The 20,104-nt window shown below is 37.4% G+C and overlaps 1 protein-coding gene across 50 annotated transcripts in view; it reads left to right on the plus strand.

The window, feature by feature from the left end:
- CFAP20DC (CFAP20 domain containing) overlaps positions 1-20,104 on the plus strand; it is a 266,072-nt gene that overhangs the window by 14,468 nt on the left and 231,500 nt on the right. The window lies entirely within an intron of this gene.

The raw sequence follows: 20,104 nt of genomic DNA on the forward strand, positions 1-20,104 counted from the left end.
TCTACCCTGTTCCATTGATCTATATTTCTGTTTTTGTGCCAGTGCCATACTGTTTTAATAACTGTAGCTTTGAAGTATTGTCTGAAGTCAAGGATTCTGATTCCTCTAGCTCAATTTTTCTTTCTCAGAGTTGTTTTAGCTATGAGGGGTCTTTTTTGTTTGCATACAAATTTTAAATTTTTTGTTCTAGTTCTGTTAAAAAAATGTCATTGGTAAGTTGATAGAAATTGCATTGAATCTGTAGATTGTCATGGTAGTTTGGTTATCTTGACAGTATTGATTCTTGCAATCTAAGAGTGACACTACAGAGCACAGCACACAACCCCAAAACATGGTGTATCTTTCTATCTGTGTCATCTTCAGTTTCTTTCATCAGTGTTTCATAGTTTTCACAGTACAGGTCTTTTGTTTCCTTAGGTAGGTTTGTTCCTAGGTACTTTATTCTTTTTGATATGGTGGTAAATGGGTTTATTTCCTTAATTTCTGTTTCTGATTTTTCATTGTTACTGTATAGGAATGCAAGAGATTTCTGTATATTACTTTTGTATCCTGAAGCTTTACCAAATTCATTGATGAGGTCTAGTAGTTTTCTGGTAGCACTTTAGGATTTTCTGTGTAGAGTATCTTAATGTTATTTACTTTTGTTGAGATATATTCAGTTTTTCTGTCTACATATAGATGGCTTGGGATATATTTGTTTTAAATGGCCTTGCTATGAACAAGTTGTTTAGCAAAAGTAAGAATATACAAATTTTACTCAGTTGAGCGCTGTTATCTGATGTAATTCTGAGAATGAAAATAACATTTAATTTCTGTACTCAGAATGGAATATTATTTAGGGACTCAATTATACATTATATTTAGTGTATATGTTTTCTAATTTTTCCTTGTAATTAATAGCTGTCCAAGGTCAAAGTCTTATTTTTAGTCTTTTATTTCCCCTGCTGAAATAAGTGACTTTTCCTATTAAGTTAATTTTGTACTAGATACACTGGTGCAGACCAAGGGCAAGGAAGAGCTTTCTTAATTAAGTGGGATTAATATAAATTTGAGGTTATCAGTTTCTTTTTTATGTGAATTAAAATATTTTTTTAATTTTTTATTATTATTTTTTTTTACTTTACAATATTGTATTGGTTTTGCCATACATCAACAGAATTAAAATATTAATAGTATATGCATGTGTTGATAAAATATGAATTTTAGCTAATGACACATAGTTTTGTTTTCTGGAATGATAAAGAATAGATGGAACAATTTATGTTTTTATTTTATTCAACTTTAAATCTCAGTTAACTTCTAAGATTTTCTCTTATCATCTGCCATGGTCAGCAAGATTCTTTAAACTACTTCTAATAGTAACAAGACCAAGCAGCATTTGATGCTCTTATGTATCTTTTTCTAGTTCTGCAGAAAAACCATTTTCAAGACTCTAAAAACGTTCTAAAGGTACAGTGTACCATATAAAGCTTTATATTCAGTGTAGAGGAAAGTGGTTTCCTACCAAATAGAAGTAAGCATACTATATTTTATTTTTAAAGTTGTTAGGTTCCTTGCATAGAAATACAGTCCAGCCCGCTTATTCTCCTAATCTCTACCACCTATACACTGAGATTCTTCAAAAGCACTGGTAGGGATGCTGGTGGTTAGCCTTTTGATCACAGTTGTGCAGGAAACTTGGCTGAACCTCGGGACAGAATCTTCTGCGGATGAGCACTCTCTTCCTAAGCAAAATTATGCTTTATTTGTGCCCCCAAACACTTGAGCTTATCACTGTGGCCTGGGCAATGTATTGTTTTAACTAAGTTAATAATAATTAGGGCTTTAATTAGAGAAAGTAGTAGGTATCTTAGGTTTACCTTAGTCCTAGCAAGAGAGCAGTTGATATAAATAAGCCTGACCCTTTGTTACCATGTGATTAATGCACTTGAAGGATGGGAAAATACTTTCATGGGTGATAGAACTAATGGTCAGATGTTGAATTTGGTTGACTATAATCATAGAGTTTCTTGTTCTTATATATAAAGGACAAATTTTCCAGATGGTTTTAGTTTTATAGTTTTCGCAAAATAAATGTCTGGGACAAAAGGTCAGAATTATTAAATAAAATGGGGAAAACATTCTCTATCCTGACCCTGTGAAATTACCAGATTATAAGAAAATGTATTAACTCTACATTTGAATTTGTTGTTTATAGACAGTCAAAATATTTTTGCTATTTTAGAAAGTAATGACAGAGCCCATGTTTTACAAGAAAGAAGGTAGAGTAATGAGTTTTGATTGTCTTTCTAACTACAGCTTTTTATTTTCCTTAAATGAAAGGGCTTTCTTTCAGCACCCTTGGTGTTACTGTGTTTCTGGCAGCATAGCTCCAGGCCATTTTAAATAATATATTTCTCTAACAAGCTTGGAAAGTCACATAGCAGAAAGATATTTGACTTCTAAAATTTTTCATTGTCAAAATGGGAGAGGCATTTTGTTTCACAAAGATACACTTACACATCAAGAGTTTTTCACAAGCAGAGTCTTGCCAGATGGTGTGTATATTTAATACTCATTTCTTCAGCATCTTCCTATGTATCTCATGTCCACTGGGTGATTATACTGCTCAGGAGAAGGTCATACATCTGTGAGTTAATGGATGCCTTAGAACCAGCAACAGCTCTGCTTGAGGAATCCCTTGTGATTAGTCAGTCAACAAATTACTGAATTATTGTTAACTGTCATTCGGTGTGATGGGCATGGGAACGTCACTCTACCTTGAATCTGTCTACTTCTTCCCGCCTTCACTACCCTCCTAGTCCCAAGCCACCATCACATTTCCCCTGATCTCCTGCTACATAGAGCATCTGAGTGGATTTCCCAGATTCTTTTCTTATCCTTTTCCAATCTAATCTCTATACTGCAACTAAAGTGATCATTCTAAAAACCAGCTGGAATCTTCACTGTACTAAGGACAAGCTCCCAGATCCTTAAAGTTCCTATATGCTCTGGTTTCTTACCTCTCCTTGCTCATCCCATACTGCTCTGTTGTCAGCTATGTGAAAAATAAGTCTTATGAGATATAAATAAATGAGAAATAAATCTTACATTGTTTTCTAGCACTTTGACATTTTCCTTCACTACAACTATACCAGTTTGTATATTTATTTGATTATCTGTCATTTTGGATGGTCTTTGAGTTCTGTGATATTCTAGCACCTAATACAGTGTCTTACCCAAAAGCTCTGAAATATGTATGAGTGGGCAGGAGTGGAATGAGTATAGAAGACCCAGTCTCTGTCCTCATATAGTCTGCAGTGAGGGTGAGAAACCATTTAAAAAGCAATTAAAGTACATATTTGTAATGTTACAGTGGTACAAGAGCAAGGCATAGGGAACGTGTGATGGGTTAGGTAAAAGTAAGAGCACTGGCTTGGAACTAGACAGATCCAGAGTTAGATTCTGCTTTATCTCAGTGGGACTTTTGGCAAGTTCCTAAGCTTGCCTCGGGTGTGGGAGGAGAGTAATAATTCCTACCTCACAGGTTTGTCAAAAGAATTAAACAAGAAAATTAACATAAATTAATAATGGATAATGTTTATTAAACACTTATTATATACTGGTGTTTTATTACATATTATAAATGTAATATATCCAGCACATATGTTATATATGATGGTTGGATGGCATCACCGACTTGATGGACATGAATTTCAGCAAGCTCTGGGAGTTGGTGATGGACAGGAAAGCCTGGCATGCTGCAGTCCATGGGGTCTCAAAGAGTTGGACACTACTGAGCTATTATATACTGGACTGAACTATTATATACTGGGCATGTTCTAAGCATTTTAATTGTTTTCATTCGATCTCCAAAATAAGCCTGAATAATAGCCATAAATATTGCCTCTATTTTACCATTGAGGAAACTGAAGCCCGGAAAGGTTAAGGAATTTGCCAGAGGTTACTGACTTAAACCAATAACCTTAGAGCCAGAAATCAAACTTAAGAGTCTAAATCTAGAACCTGTGCTCTGCAGCACTATACCATGCCTCCATATTTGTAAATTTTCTTTCTCACTATACATACAAACATATGTAGCAGGGATATTTAATTTGAATCTTAGAACAAGATGAAAGTGCTTAGACTTGTATATCTTATTTAGAGTCTTTCATTCTCAGCTGTTTGTGTTTCTATAATTACCCTTTTAAGAGATAAATACTTGAAAATAAAGGAAGAATTTTACTCAGGTATTTTTTACTTAATATTTCACATCTCAAATAAGATAATACTTTCTTATACTTTTTTCCCACAAAATGAGAGCTAAGAAACAACTTCACTTCTTTTTTATTGTTTCTTTACTTTGGTTCATGACTAGGCCTCTTTTTTTTCTTTAACATACACAAATTATATTATTCAAAAATCCTGTATCTGTGGATAAGGTGGCTTCAGAGCTTCATAACCTGATGAGAAATTATCGAAGCACGTTGTATTTTGCATGTAAACGGTGTGTTTACTGTGTTAGCACACAGTATATTTAGCATTAAACTAACAGAATTCTCACATACTTCTCTCTTTCATTATAAACCCACAAAAGAAAATATCCTCTCTTGCTTTTTACAGATAAACCACTCATTTTGACTTGATTATTTCTCAGTAGCAGTTTTCATTTTCAAAGTGTTTTAGTGTACCTGTGTCTCACTTTGACCTGAAGTTAAATGATTTCATAAACAACAGATTTTTAAGGAATTTTTTCATTCTGTGGTCTTTTCCATACATTTCATCATGGCAGTGGGAAGCCGGCACTCCCCTGTGAGGGCTGTTAGATGTTTCAGAGCCTGGGGCCAGACATCTGGTGCACAGGAGGAGCACCAAGAACCTGAGTTATTGGAAGAGAACCAACTGCATCTTGAAATAGAAATCCGGTTCACTATATTTGATGATGCCAATCACACTAAATGATTTTGGAATATTACATTTTGAACAGGAATTGCATTCATTTTACTAAATATTGTTGAGCTGCATTAATTCCTTTGTCTATCCTGATTTTGTCATTATCTCGATGAATTCTGAGAGATATTTTGTACTGTTAATGCCTCTGGTGAATTGACATTACTTTTTAAATTTTCACTCAGCTCCACCAGTGTTTTTTCAATATATGGGATGAAAACACTTTGAAAGCTGGTGGGAGCATCATATGCTATCTTGAGGAAGTTGAGATTCTTAGTTTGCAGATCCTAGGGAATATTATTGCCAGAAATTTTCATGTGTTGAGCCCTTAGCTATCTGGAGTACTGCTTCCATTTGGAATTTAATAAAGTAGATTCCTTAAAAAAAAGAGAGAGAGAGAAAGACCCTTAAAAGTGCCTTATTGACTCAGCAATCCCACTGCTGGGCATACACACTGAGGAAACCAGAATTGAAAGAGACACGTGTACCCCAATGTTCATCGCAGCACTGTTTATGATAGCCAGGACATGGAAGCAACCTAGATGTCCATCAGCAGACGAATGGATAAGAAAGTTGTGGTACATATACACAATGGAGTATTACTCAGCCATTAACAAGAATACATTTGAATCAGTTCTAATGAGGTGGATGAAACTGGAGCCTGTTATACAGAGTGAAGAAAGCCAGAAAGAAAAACACCAATACAGTATACTAACGCATATATATGGAATTTAGAAAGGCGGTAACAATAACCTTGTATGCGAGAGAGCAAAAGAGAGACAGATATATAGAACAGTCTTTTGAACTCTGTGGGAGAGGGGAAAAAAAGAGACAGATATATAGAACAGTCTTTTGAACTCTATGGGAGAGGGAGAGGGTGGGATGATTTGGGGAATGGCATTGAAACATGTATAATATCATTTAAGAAACGAATCGCCAGTCCAGGTTCGATGCAGGATACAGGATGTTTGGGGCTGGTTCACTGGGATGACCCAGAGGGATGGTATGGGGAGGGAGCTGGGAAGGGGATTCAGGATGGGGAACACGTGTACACCTGTGGTGAATTCATGTTGATGTATGGCAAAACCAATACAATATTGTAAAGTAAAAAAAAATAATAATAAATAAATGATAAATGGTTAAAAAAATGTAAAAAAAAAAGTGTCCGTAGTCCTTAGAAATTTTAGCTAAGCCTTTGTAATGTCTTCATTGCAGTTTTCTGAATTTGAAAATTGTGTCTAAGTAGAGTTTAATGATTTTTAACCAAGAATCCAATGCAGCCTAATATTTATGATGCCCATTCCAGAGTTTTTGTCTTGTCCTTTTGCTCTATCCTCAAGTTTTATGCTTTGGGGCTAGACACTTAAATTCTGTCTGTTTCCTCTTTAGTAAATGGTAATGTGAATGTTCTTCTTACAATTGCCAGAGCTAATCGGTGATACTAGATTTTTTTTTTCTTCCCTTAAGGAATACTGGGAGATTTAGGTTCAAATGCATCTCAAAGCTTCCTTTTCAATTTCTGTATCAGTAAAATGGAAGATTGAAACATACTCATCCTACAAAAAAAAAAAAAAGCTTTAGCCTCAGGATAATTTAATGAAAGTTACTCTTACATCGCTTTTTCTGTATTGTTATTAGTGAGCTAGACAAAGAGTTCAGAAAAGAAATGTAATAGAAATTTCAGGTTATTCTACCCTATTGAATTTTACTCCTACTGTCCCTTCTTCAGTGATATTGGAGACAGCAGACTCTTTTGAAACTTTAAGAAAAGGGAATATGGCCTCACAGCTGCAGGCCTATTCTTTTCACGCGTCACTGGTCTTCTTCAACCACTTTAAAGGCACCAGAGTTGAGAGAATACCTAAATTTGATAATTTCAGGTCAGAATGACATTGGTGAGAGCTTTTGAGATTGTGTCCATGTACCAAGCACAACTCTTCCTGTGGAACGTTTACTTCCTTTTTTGGTTGTTTTGGTGCCTTTTTTTTGAAGAAAATAGTGGTTGCTAAATAGCTCTTAAGTTATTTGTTTAAATCTTTTTTTGTCACTCATGTCTCTAAGCTGTGTTTAGAACTGGTCAAAAATGGTCTTTTTTAAACTACTTTAAACCAAACTACTTTGGTTGCTCTTTTTTAAACTACTAGTATTATATCTTAAAATGTTAATGACACTGTAAGTTTCATTAACATTTTGAATGCATCTTGTGGCTAATGCCAACTTCTGTCTTTTTCTTTTTAAAATCATCACTATTTAAATCTCATTATTTTAATTATATCCAATTAAATGTGCTTGCATAATCAGTATATCTTGTTACATGCATTAGTAAAGAGAACACTTTAAGATACTTAGCACACTGACTTTCATCATATATTAAATTTGCATGCCTTAAAATAGATTTTATATGGAAGTTTTAGATAACACATGTGATAAGTATATAAATCAGATGCCAGAGTCTTTATCTGTTAAATAAATGTTCTTTGAGAATTCTTATCCTCTTGGTTCTTAGTTTGGTTCATTTTCATTTCCTAAATTATTTTATAGTACTCTGTAGATAATCTGGATGCATTCTGATGCATGCATGCTAAATAAGATATTAGCAAGAAAAAATTGCACATATATAAATATTTGGAAGTGTCATTCCTCTGTAAAATCCTCTATAAAATCGTCATAAAAGGCCATACATTTGTTAAAGCACTATACAGTTAAATGATTGCCTTATCCACTATTGGGGCAAAAGTCAAAGGCCCTGTGATGGATCCGATTATGGGCCTGAGAGTCACTGGCTATGCCGTGTATTAGTTTGATGACCTGGGCAAGTTACTAGACTCGTGTATGTGTTAAAGCCTCACCTGTACAAAGATTATATTTATACCTATTTATTGAGTAATTAGGAGAAGGCAATGGCACCCCACTCCTGTACTTTTGCCTGGAAAATCCCATGGACAGAGGAGCCTGGTGGGCTGCAGTCCATGGGGTTGCTAGAGTCAGACACGACTGAGCGACTTCACTTTGACTTTTCCCTTTCATGCATTGGAGAAGGAAATGGCAACCCACTCCAGTGTTCTTGCCTGGAGAATCCCAGGGACGGGGGAGCCTGGTGGGCTGCCGTCTATGGGGTCACACAGAGTCAGACACGACTGAAATGACTTAGCAGCAGCAGCAGCAGCATTGAGTAATTATGAGAATTAAACTGGATAGTGCCAAGTGGTAATTGTTCAATAAATATTAATTTATACTTTTATATCTCTAGATTTAGACATGAATGCAGGGATATTTAATTTTTAAATTTCTCTTCTGAAACATTTTGTGACAAGTTGGGCATGTCTCCAGTCCATGTGAAATTTCCATGGTACTCATCTCTGAAAAGAGGTGGGGAAGCAGGTTTTTCTTTAGAGCCTTTTATTTACCCTGCCACCTGTAAAGTGTGTTTCTCCTAGAAACACCTCTCCTAGCAGGATGGTAACTATTTCAAGAAGGAAAAAAGGAGAGAGAAATTAGGGAAGGAGAAGTAAATTCTTTTAAATTTTCTCAACATGTTTACGTGAGCAGAAGTTATGCAAATAAATATTTTCAAGACTGGACTAAAGCTGAGGAACACCCCATTTGGCATATAGATGAAAACTATAAGCCCATAATAGAACTCCCAAAGAGCTTTAATTAAAACCAATAGCCTGCCCTTTTTTATTGGAAGAGACTAGTGATCTTGCGTTTTCTATCCATTTCATACTTAAAAAGCTGTTACAATAAGCTGTTTCAAACAATGACAGTGCTATGTATAGTTGGGGATTTGTTGTGGTTGTTAGCAGTAAATAAGAATAGCTGTTCTGTTTGATACACATAGATATTACCATGCCATTTTTTTCTAAGGTTAAATATTGATTTATAAGGTGGGAAATAAAATATCTCAGCATTGTTTAAAGCCAAATATGACTCTTGATATAGCATAAACAGGGATTTGTAAAGTGTAAAATCACTGTATTTTAGAAATTGATGTTTTAGTGTAAAACATTTTAGTGGCTCAAGTTTCTGTTATTATGGAGAATCTACAGATCTTACCAAGTTCCTTATTTTTTCTAAATTTATTTTATTGGAATATAGTTGATTTACATTGTTGTGTTAGTTTTTGGTGTACAGCAAAGTGATTCAGTTATACATATATGATAGTTGCATTGCTCATCTCAAACTCCCAATCCATCTCTCCCCCACCCGTTGGAAACCACAAGTCTGTTCTCTATGTCTGTGAATCTGTTTCTTTCATAGATAAGTTCATTTGTGTCTTGTTTTAGATTCCTTATATAAGTGACATTATATGTATTTGTTTTTCTCTTTCTGACTTACTTCTTTTGGTATGATGATCTCTAGGTCCTTGCATGTTGCTGCAGATGGCATTATTTCATTCTTTTTTATAGCTGAGTAGTGTTCTATTGTGTGTGTGTGCGCGCGCACCATGTCTTCTTTATCCATTCATCTGTTGTTGGACTTTTAGGTTGTTTTCATGTCTTGGCATTGTAAATATTGCTGCAGTGAACACAGGGTGCATGTATCTTTTCAAAGTACGTAATGGTTTTGTCTGGTTATATGTCCAGGAGTGGAATTGCTGGATCATGTGGCAGTTCTATTTTTATTTTTTTGAGGAATCTCCATACTATTTTCCATAGTGGCTGCACCAGTTTACATTCCCACCAGCAGGGTAGGAGGGTTCCCTTTCCTCCACACTCTCTCTAGCATTTACTGTAGACTTAATAATGATGGCTGTTCTGACCAGTGTGAAGCTGGTACCTCACTGTGATTTTGACTTGCATTTTCTCTAATAATTAGCAATTCTAACTCCCTGTTTTTAATAGAAAAAAAACCTGAGACCCCCCCAAAAAAGGAATGTTCCTCAGGATCCAAGGTTTTTAGAGGCAAAGTGAACGTGTTAGTCACTAAGTTGTGTCCGACTCTTTGCAACCCCATGGACTGTAGCCCACCGGGCTCCTCTGTCCATGGAATTCTCCAGGCAAGAATACTGGAGTGGGTAGCCATTCCCTTCTCCAGGAGATCTTCCTGACCGAGGGATCGACCTCGAGTCTCCTACATTGCAGGCAGATTCTTTACTGTCTGAGCCATGTTAGAAATTAGAGTCAAAGCCAACAGTAAAATTCACAACTTCTGACTCTCTGCCATCTTTTCTTAGTATCATTGCTGCCTTTTAGTGCTCATGTTGGAAAAAGGTCAAGATATAGTGTGATTTTATAAGCATGGTTTCTGATAGTTTTAAGAAGTGACATTGTTTCTACAATTACTTTGGACTCTTAAGTTGCAGGAAATTAATTCTGTTAATGTAATTCAGATTTCTACCCCTCCCCCTTCTACCTTGCCCTCTAAAATTTATCACCAGGAATAAGTCAGATTCCATGTTTGGGTCAGGATTAGCAAGGTTGTAACAAATAATAGCAAAACAACTACTTATAAGAAGAATTATTTCATTGTTTGGGACAGTGGTCTATTTAAGTTATGTCAAGCAAAAATATAGGTTTTGGAAAAACATGGAGAGATAATATGGAACCTAACAGCAAAAGCTGATACAGCCCTTTTGGGAGGTGATAGTTGTCAGTGGCTTCTGTCTCTCTCTCTCTCTTTGGCAGCTACTCTGTCATCTCTCATTCTGTTTGTAAGTTTGCGTCATTCTTCTTTTTCATCCTATAAACCAGCTTTTCTGATTGCTTGTCATTGTGCACATGGGGAAATAGAGCTGCTAGTACATCCTTCTGTGACACTATAATCCCAATACTCATCACCGGCAGACCAAGTTCAGTCTGTGTATCTCCCAGTTCAGAAGTTTCAAAGAACAATCAGGATTGGTCCTTAACCAATCTTTGGGTTTCATCCAACTGTTTCATCTTTGTTTTTATCTTCAGAGGCTGTAAGCTAGAGCCCATTCCCTAAGAAAAGGGCCTGGGTAGGGCAGGCAGATGGACTGATAGACCTACCGAACTACTGAGTATAGACCCTTAGTAGTCACTTTAGAACCTCCTTTTTCCCACAGTCACCTGCCAGTTATCTCTACAGGTATTCCTGAGTGCTTCTGGGGGTAGTTAGGAGTGAATAGTGGTGAGAATTTTTATTAGAGTCAAATCTGCTTTGATGCCATGATTGTCCTAGCTGATATATTTCATTTACCAGGAATTTTGAAGTTATCTAAATAGTACCTATATGCAGGTCAGGAAGCAACAGTTTAAACTGGACATGGAACAACAGACTGGTTCCAAATAGGAAAAAGGGTATGTCAAGGCTGTATATTGTCACCCTGCTTATTTAACTTCTATGCAGAGTACATCATGAGAAACACTGGGCTGGAAGAAGCACAAGCTAGAATCAAGATTGGAGAAATATCAATAACCTCAGATATGCAGATGACACCACCCTTATGGCAGAAAGTGAAGAGGAACTCAAAAGCCTCTTGATGAAAGTGAAAGAGGAGAGTGAAAAAGTTGGCTTAAAGCTCAACGTTCAGAAAACGAAGATCATGGCATTTGGTCCCATCACTTCATGGGAAATAGATGGGGAAACAGTGGAAACAGTGTCAGACTTTATTTTTCTGGGCTCCAAAATCACTGCAGATGGTGATTGCAGCCATTAAATTAAAAGACGCTTACTCCGTGGAAGGAAAGTTATGACCAACCTAGATAGCATATTCAAAAGCAGAGACATTACTTTGCCAACACAGGTCCATGTAGTCAAGGCTATGGTTTTTCCAGTGGTCATGTATGGATGTGAGAGCTGGACTGTGAAGAAAGCTGAGCACCGAGGAATTAATGCTTTTGAACTGTGGTGTTGGAGAATACTCTTGAGAGTCCCTTGGACTGCAAGGAGATCCAACCAGTCCATCCTAAAGGAGATCAGTCCTGGGTGTTCTTTGGAAGGACTGATGCTAAAGCTGAAACTCCAGTACTTTGGCCACCTCACGCGAAGAGTTGACTCATTGGAAAAGACTCTGATCCTGGGAGGGATTGGGGGCAGGAGGAGAAGAGGATGACAGAGGATGAGATGGCTGGATGGCATCACCGACTCGATGTACATGAGTTTGGATAGACTCGGAGAGCTGGTGATGGACAAGGAGGCCTGGTGTGCTGCAATTCTTGGGGTCCCAAAGAGTCGGACACGACTGAATGACTGAACTGAACTGAACTGAACTAAAATAGTGCTGTATAAACTGTCTTAGTTAATCAGGAAAGGCTCAGCTTCATTGCAGTCACCCAAGGACTAAGCCACATTTCTTTAATCCTTTCTTGCTAAACAGTAGCACTGATTAGAATGGTTTGGTTTATTGAACATCTACAATATGTTAGGCTTGTTTCATATTGTATTTGCCAGGTTTGCTAAGGTGGTTAATACCAATTTCATATATTTCTATCTCACGTTGCCTTAGAGCTACGGGTGAGCTGCAGCTCTGTTTAAGCTAGAGGTCAACTAGGTGTCTTCTTATTCCAGAGCATGGATTGAACAAACAGCTCCTGTCTGGAACATGCTGTTCGTGATGCAAAGGCAGAAATGCAGGAACCTGAGCAGAACCACACAATCTAATTTAAAGCTTCTGCTCAAATATGTATGGCTCATGTTACTTCTACTTATGTCCATTGGCCAATGCAAGTCATATGGCCGTGTCTAGAGTCAGCAGAGCAGGGGTTATATATCTCCTACATGAAAAAGAGTAAATAATTATGGACAATGATAGTGTATAATCAAACACAAGCATCCGTCATCTCATTCAATTATCACAACACTCATAAATGTGAATTTCATCAGTGTTGTACAGTTTATGAATATAGCAATTACATGTTGAGCACCTGCCATGTCCTGGACCCTGAGCTCTGGGAACTCTCATTGTCCTATTTTGACAGTATGGGTTTATTTTATGTAAAATATTCTAACTCTTAGAGATATTCACACTTTGTTGTAAAACAGTGGATCTCAAACTTTTTTTTGGTCTCAGGACACCTTTACATTCTTTCCTTCTCCAGGGGATGTTTGCAACCCAGGGATTGAACCTGGGTCTCCCCCATTGCAGACAGACGCTTTTACCGTCTGAGCCACCAGGGAAACCCTTAAAAATTATTGAAAACCTCAAAAGAATTTTTGTTTATACGGATTATATCTCTCAGCATTTACCGTATTAGAAATTAAAACTGAGAAATTTAAAACCTATGTATTATTTAAAAATAATAAGCCATTGCATGTTAGCATAAGAAACTCTAAATAGCTATAACATAAAATATCTGTATTTTGCAAAGTAGAAAAAACAATGGCATTATTTTATACTTTTGCTAATCTCTTTAATGTCTGGCTAGATAGAAGACAGGAACATTCTTATATTGGCTTCTGCATTCACTTTCTTATGATATAATACTAATACATCATGTCACCTCTGGAAAGCAGTATACTTGTGAGAGAGTAAGAGTGAAAGAGACAAATAACATCTTGGTATTGCTCTTGAAATAGTTTTGGCCTCACAGAACCCCTGAAAGAGTCTTAGAGACCCTCAAAGATCCCTTAAGCACACTTTGAGAACTTCTGTGCTAAAGTGTGTTTATGAAAACAAATACATGACATCTTTAGTTAGCATATTTTCATGGAGCATCACCCTTGTGTTATTCTATTTTATAAGTTACGTAACTTTGTTAGATAGGCTTATTGCTAGAAGAATCCACAAATCTCAGTGACTTAACACATTCATTTCTTACTCATATCACAGTCCAGTGTAGGTCAGTAGTAGGGGCTCTGCCCCTCAACAGTCATTCAGAGACCTACACCCCCTAGGGCATCAGAGTCTTCTAGTAGATCCTCTCTATCTGGTCAGCAGACAAAGGAAGAGCCTAGAGAATCATGTATATGAGGTCATGTTCCTCTTGCCAGAATTCATGTACAACCCATAACAGTATTGGAAGCTGAAGAGTGTATCTGGTTCTGTGTCCAGAAGAAAAGGAAGCAGCAGGGTTTGACCAAGACATATTGTCCTCTACCAGAATAAGCAACTAAGTTCTACTAAACAAGTTAAAAGAAAACTTGGTTATTTATTGTCAACTTTTTTGCCCTGTGAAAATTAAGTGGTATGTAGTGCAAAGCAGTATTGCCTCATGCTTTGTGAAAAGTTGTAGAGACATGAAATCTAAAATTAATTTTTAAATATTTAAAACTATTTATTTTGAAATAATCTCAAATGTAAAGCAAAGTTGTACAAAGAACTGCATATTATACCCTTTACCCAAAATCACCAATTATTAATACTCTGCCACATTTGCTTTACTTTTTTCTTTGTGTATATACATAAAAGTGGGAGCATATATGTGTACATACACAGATTCCCCCCAAATTATTTGAGAGTAGAGAGTCTGCTTGCAATGCAGGAGACCCAGATGCAATCCCTGGGTTGGGAAGATCCCCTAGAGAAAGGAATATATGGGCTCTGGTTGGTAGGTCATTTAGCACGTTCCATCAGTTTTGCTACAATTATTCTTTTAGGAGATGAACCCAACATTCTCTGGCCCAATCAGAGCCTTGTTTAGAATGCTGGCCTGGGAGCACCATTTCCACCTAGCACCCATGATGTGACCATGAGGATAAAGTTGATCCAGGTGGCAGGAAGAGAGAAATAGAAGTTGGTTCATTGATGACTGTTTTGAGCTGTTAAATCAGTCACCATTGAAGCCTACCCTACATTTGTGGTTTCCAATTATGTGAGCTATTAAATTCCATTTATTAAGTGAGCTAGCTTGGGTTGGTATTCTGTTAACTTTTGACATAAAGAATACCAAGTGATATTCCTAGTAACAAATAGTAATGACTGTGTTGCTTTAAATTTAGAAAATGGTAAGAAAGATGTATGCATAAAACTTTCTCAATGCCCGGCAAAAAGAAATGAGTATTAGGGGGTTTTATTGTTGTTATTTATGTGTTTTCTCACCAGCTTGGTGGTAGAACCCTGGCATAGGCTACTAAGGAAGCTTAATGTATCACACTCCACAATGCGTATCCCGAGTTCCAGAGAATACATGGGCTTAGTTTAGTAGTTAAGTTGTTAACAGTCACGGAGAGGGGCTTTAGATTCATTTGGACTCATTTCAGTTAACCAAACCAACTTGAGTGAATTAACATATAGTAGTGGAGGCGTCAAATGCCAGGTATGTGGGGTGTCATCCAAAGTCCAAGAGCAGTAAGGATCTTGGCATGGCACCCAACACTAAAAACCTTAAGCACTCACTGTCTTTTTCATCTTGGCTTTTCCTGTGTTTCTGCTTCATTTCCAGTCTAACCAGGCAATTTCAAATACATAGAGAGAGAATATGATTGTGTTAGTGTGAGTCAAGCATTCTCTCCTATTCAGTTCAGTTGTGCTCATTGGTGTAAAAATGGCTTTGGAAGACCTATCCCTGAGGGCATGGAGAAGATTTCAGGGGCTGATTCAGAAAGAGACTGCAGAGTTGGCTTCTGAAGAAACATGTATATATGCTACAGCCAGCTGAAAATGGCCCTGTGATGCCTTTCTGCTTCCCTCTCAGGACTCCTGCCCCTCATTATTAGCCTGTATTTCTCTGATTTGAATTCTTGCCAAGATGCTGACTAATAAGACTTTAGGATAGGGGTTGTAATCCTTTCCAGGGTTTTTTTTTTTTTTAGTTTTACTAAATAACAGTTTTACATCAGCAGCATCAACAATCTGGGAGTTTATTAGACCTACAGATTCCTGGGTTCCAGCCCTGAAATACTGAAATAGAAGCTGGGGGCACAACCCAGCAATCCTCCAGGTGATGCTTGAGGTACTTGAAGTTTGAAAACCACTGCCCCCCAAAAGATGGCCACAAACTGGGGTCTGTCCTTTTTCCGGCATCTCCTCCTAGCTGGGCACAGTGGTGCTGGTTGCATATAGAATCGTGGTGAACATTTGCTTGTTGCTGCAAAAGAGAAACCTAGTCTCTGGCCCCTGAAGAGTAAAACAGACTCCTGTAGCACAAAGGTTACTGTCTCCAGTTCTGCAGCCTCCATTGCTTCAGGTTATCCCCAAGAGACCTCCATGTGGTGGCATTTTTTGGACATTTTTCTGCCTATGCACATGAAGCATGAGTATCTCCTCTTCCTCCTCCACCTCCCAGCTCTCCCTCCTTTCTACTCCTGCTGTTTTCCTTTCTTCCTCCTCTTTTTTCTTTCTTTCCCTCCATTTCTGTTTCCTCTTCCTCTTCCTCATCCTTCCTCTTTCCCTTCTTTTACTTCTCCTTGCCTCTTTTCTCTCCATCTTTCTTTATTCTTGTTCCTTGCCTTCTACTTCTTTTTTTCTTTTCATGTTTCTTTCTCATTTTTTTCCTTCTTCCTGGTCCTCATTCTCCTCCTGTTCTTCCTCTTCCTCCTCTCACTTCTACTCCTAATGGGGTTAAACTTACTCAAGAAGAGAAGGCTAATGCCTGAAAGCCATAGAAGGTGATAAATGGCATTTCTATAGTTCTAACACCCAGGGCACCTTGAGGATTATCTGAGGCCTGAGTCTGCCTATTTTTCACATGTTCCTCAAGACCTAAACTTTATGCCCTTCAATTCTCAGCTCCCTTAGCCTCCTAGCCTACTCCCCGACCCCGAACCTAGGAATGAGCTCTCACTGTCCTGTTATGCCAGATATTTACTATTTACCTCTAGGGTGGAGGTAGGGTGTTCAGAAGCTCTGGTGTTTAGAGTTTGCTAATCTCTGGATGCTGGAAAAGATTGAGGGCAGGAGGAGAAGGGGACAGCAGAGAATGAAATGATTGGATGGCATCATTGACTCGATGGACATGAGTCTGAGCAAACTCTGAGAGTTAGTGAAGGAAGGGAAAGTCTGGTGTGCTGCAGTCCATGTGGTCACAAAGAGTCAGACACGACTGAGTGACTGAACAACAACAAAATATCTGTAGTACAAATATACTCCTACTATGACCACTTTCAAGCTACCAAGTTGACATTACTGAATGCAGAGCTGGGAAAGAAGCTTACAGGAGCCTCTCACAAACCAGTCAAACCTGTTGTAGCACACACTGAGGAGGGCCTTGCTAGCCATGGTCCGTACACAGTACAGCTCATTCCCTCATCACTGTAGGTGTTTGGGAGTTAACCATTAATGAATGAATTACTCTAAGTTGAACCATCAGTTTTTTGTTTACTCTTTAACATTCATTTTTCGGGACAGCCATTGGAATAATTAAAAATGGCACAGTATATAATAATTGCCACAACACGACCTTTTAGTTTAATTAAATAAAATTAACTCTAAATACTTTCAAAATTGCAGCTCTTTCGGTTTATCAAACCCTTTTACTTACGAGTCTGAGCTGTTTCAAGATATCATTATAAATTATAGTACCTTTTGGGTTATATGTAACATGTTTGTTTATGTAACAAAGTTTGAATTAATATTCAGTTAAAATGTAGACTGTCATTCAGTTGCCTTGTCTTCTGTATTTGCATTCTACAGCATTTTTGGTGGATTTTTGTTATTTTTAAGTAGTTTCACATTGTGTTTTATGATATATTTCTTCCTGTAACACTTGCATACAGATGGAAATGTTGGGAATCTAGTTTAAGGCTGATTTTTTTTTTTTAATTCTGTTATGTGATTGATCTGGTCAGTGAACAAGAAATTCTTCGAGGCCATCCATCACTCCAGGCAGGAGCTGAGCTAAACCTTCTAACTCACTGCTTTCAGTCAGTCATGCAAGATTCAGGTTATAAATATTGAATGTGCAAACAACTGTTTAAATTAGCTGTCCTATCTATTTTATGCAATTTTAGTAGAAAAGCAAGCTGATACATTGTTTAGTGGTAAGAAGTGGAAGATGGTGAATACAGTATTATCCTTCCATACGTCATTGAGTTAATCCTGTTGGCAAATATTGAAAATAGTTAGATCAAATTAATTCTTGTTCCCTTAAGTTAAATTAGAAGTAAGGCAACTGAGCATGTAATTTATGTAGGTTTTTTGGTTTTCATATTCAAACAGTAGTATGACTGTTAGTAATTGTAAATGTAGCCATCTGTCATAAATATAGTAGCCAATTGTTAAATGCTTAGTTCTGTGAATTTTGTTACCTCTTTGCAGTAACAAAAATAGCTTAATATTTGGAAAATATTTGGGCAAGAAGGGAAGTAGCATCTGGTTTGCCCTGCCTTTCCTGGTAAGCATCTAGAATATTGAATTTGTGCAGGTGTTTGTTCTTCTGCTACTTGGAGTTGTAACAAGTGTGCATACTTTCACTGGTGTTGATAAATGCAACAGATAAAATGCCAGCCGTTTGTAATAAATCTAGGAGCCTTTTTGTATGTAATGAACTTAGGTAAACTTCCAAAATTGCTCTCTGTGTCTTGAGTTTATTCTTCAAATTATATTATGCTGGCAACATTCTTTCAAGTAGATGACATGTACCTAAACCCACATTAATAACACACGTGAACTGCTTACCAAAGAGGAGAAGGCAATGGCACCCCACTCCAGTACTGTTGCCTGGGAAATCTCATGGATGGAGGAGCCTGGTAGGCTGCAGTCCATGGGTCGCAAAGAGTCAGACACGACTGAGCGACTTCACTTTCACTTTTCACTTTCGTGCACTGGAGAAGGAAATGGCAACCCACTCCAGTGTTCTTGCCTGGGGAATCCCAGGGACAGGGGAGCCTGGTGGGCTGCCATCTATGGGGGTCGCACAGTGTCGAACACGACTGAAGCGACTTAGCAGCAGCAGCAGCAGTAGCAAAGGCACACAAGGGTGTCCAGTAGCTTATGTCTCTTAGTTGTTGGATTGCAACCTAACAGAAAAGCTGGTCAAGATTTTATGTTACGTTCTCTGCCACACTGTGCTTGTTGCTTACCCGTATCCATCTTTCTCTTTTTTTAATAGAATTTTGATCAGGATAGCCATGACCCTAGCTAAGTAGACTCACCTTCCTAGACTCCCTTTTAGCTAAAGCTGGCCACATTATGGCTAATAATCACAAATGACATGCCGGTAGAATTTACTTGGTAGCATTTTAAAAGGTACAGGCTTTTAAAAGGTACAGGCTTAGCTAACTTGCATCTTTGGCACTTTGCTTTTTCCTTGTTTTCTGCCTAAAATATAAATTCAACACATGAAAGTACAATAGCTTTCTTAGGAGAATGAATGCAAAAACTACATACTGAAGATGGCACAGTGGAAAAATGGAGAAGATACCTGAGTCTCTGATGGCTTTATTGAGCCACTAACCTTCCTGAATTGCCTGTCCTTAGACTTGAAAGGGTAAATAATCCTCGTTCTTGTTTAAGCCTCTGTTTTTCAAGGTTACTTATAATCTAACACATTTCTAACTGATACACTTCTCTTTCTAAGTTTTCTAAGTCAGAATGAAATTATGCATTGTTCTCGTAATAAACTTAATACTTGGGAATTATAAAAATAACTTTTATGTATATCTCCTTGTTAGTATTAGTCACTCAGTCATGTCTGATTCTTTGTGATCCCATGGACTATAGCCTTCCAGGCTCCTCTGTCCTTGGAATTCTGCAGGCAAGAATACTGGAGTGGATAGACATTCCCTAATCTTCCACCTAGGGAATGAACCCAGGTCTTCTGCATTGTAGGCAGATTCTTTACCGTCTGAGCCACCAAGGGAGCCCATATCTTTGTGAGGAAATAAACTAGAATTGCCATATTAATAAGCTTTGTTATTGATAAATATAACGATGGTATTAATAATTTTTGTAATAAAAATCACAATTGCAGGAAAAAGATCAGATAATTTTCTTAATCTCATCCATCAAATCATATTTCCCTTAGTCTTTGATCAGTCCCTATCACCTTTTCTTACCCTGTTCATAGTCAGAGGCTAATTTATAAATAATTATAATGTAGTAGTATAAGTCCTAGAAATATTTGTCACAAATATTAATATATTTTATTATTTCCCTGCTTAAAAGCTTTCCCTAATCTTTGATGTAGTATTAAAGGTTGCTTCATTCTGGCTCTGGTTACTTGTTTAATCACATCTCCTTCCTTCCTCCTTTCCTTTCTCCCAACATATTTCTCAGCCCTGTCTAAAACCTGAGTCTAAAACCATTGAATTATTTCTTGGATCTGAAAACTACCGCATACTTTTATTCTTTCATGTCCTTCCTCATCCTTTTACTGCTGTACCCTTTCATATC

The sequence above is a fragment of the Bos grunniens genome, chromosome 22, assembly GCF_055505025.1.
Source record: "Bos grunniens cultivar Pamir isolate PY7600 chromosome 22, Bosgru_T2T1.0, whole genome shotgun sequence".
Taxonomy (NCBI): Eukaryota; Metazoa; Chordata; class Mammalia; order Artiodactyla; family Bovidae; genus Bos; species Bos grunniens.